The sequence below is a fragment of the Gavialis gangeticus genome, unplaced genomic scaffold (assembly GCF_001723915.1).
Source record: "Gavialis gangeticus isolate Ggan-Ray unplaced genomic scaffold, GavGan_comp1, whole genome shotgun sequence".
Taxonomy (NCBI): Eukaryota; Metazoa; Chordata; order Crocodylia; family Gavialidae; genus Gavialis; species Gavialis gangeticus.
Genome location: NW_017729019.1, coordinates 6,800,716 through 6,802,309, shown reverse-complemented (window position 1 = coordinate 6,802,309; position 1,594 = coordinate 6,800,716).

Sequence of the window (1,594 nt, the reverse complement as noted above, 5' to 3'; positions counted from 1 at the left end):
TTCCCAACACCTTCTGTAGTCCTCCCAACCATGAGTTAAAAAGACAAATAAGCGCAAAGGTCTGCTGCTGCTTTGTATTAACAGACAGCTGATGTCTTCCTTGTGTTGCTTCCTGACATTGTTTAATGTAGTGTGGGTTAGTTTCCCATTTGTTTTACAAACTAATAAGGCACAAATGTGTGGCAGCTGGTTCAGAACTGCAAGATCACAGATCTAGAGAGTGGCTGTGTGCAACGGAGACCTAACTCCTTAATATTACCAAACCATTTCATTTGCTAATTTTACAATGCAAGGGTTTTATGTATTTTATGTTGAGCTGTGCCCATGGATTCCATATAGAACAAGGAATGTTATTTTTGCTGTTTAGTAATTAAGATCTCAGCCTTATTTTAAACATGTTGAGAGGTGACTAACAAGAACAATAGGTTCACCCAAAGAACCTTGTCTGCCTGAGAACAGCAGGTTGCATTCAAATGGATAACAGTTTACAAGTGCTCAGAAAGTTGCAATGCAAAAGTCGCAATTCCATTATACATGCAGAGGTTCCCCCCCACCCCTTTTTATAAACAGCAATAAGGGGCACTTGGCAGAACAGAATATACAAAATTAGAGGTGTTGCAGATACAGTAGTTATGTATCAAAGCCTGGACTACAACAACTAGTAACATAGGGACTTCCTTTTCGCATGAGTTGATTGTCTCTCACCTTGAATAATGTAGGCATGACTGATCAACACTGTAGCAAAGATACAGTCTTGGGAAATACGAAAACTAGCATGCTATAAAGACTAAGTTGACAAAGCTTGTTAGAAATAATGGTTTAAAGCGTGGTTATGCTCTTAAAGTATGCAAGCGATTAATATAGCTGGATAAGATGGCTTTATGCTATTATGGGTTCCTAACACCTGGATTAATGCAAAAATGGTGTAGAGGGAATCTGGCCCTAGCTACTTTTTGCAAAAGCTAGTATTTATTTGTAAATGAGTTATAATAGAAACTGTAAATCAAAGAATAAAGAAGGTGGTTTTATTTTTCTGGAGCAGTAAAGCCTGATAAAGTGCATTGAAATGGATATGAAAACTGTTTCTTAGATGTATGAATGGCTGTTGCCCCCCAGAGTTTACTGCTGAGAACAAATTGGTTTTATGTCACATTTGGGACCAGTCTTTTTAGATAAGAATTTGCTGCTGTTGTGGCTGTGGAGAGTGTAATGACCATCTTAATCTGATTGATACGCTTTGCTGTAATTTGAGCCTTGAAAAGATCAGGGAAGGCTACAGGACAGGCCTTTGTGCTATGGATTGCTACACCAGCAGATGGAGCTCTGCTTTGCTTTGCCCCCTTGCAGTCATTAAAAACCTTCCCAGTGCATCTGTTCTTCAGTAAACTTGGCCTGAGGAGACTTAATGTCATCTTGTGCTGTTGGTGCTTTCCCTGCCAGGCTCTGCAGTCTGCATACAATGGGATGTTCAGTATGAAGCCCTCATAGATATGCAGGCAAGTAGAATGCTAAATTGGTTGACTGCTGTGGACGGTTCCATCTTAATTTGTATAGAGGGAGAGCTGAGCCTTGGCTTGGTAGACCATTGCATTAT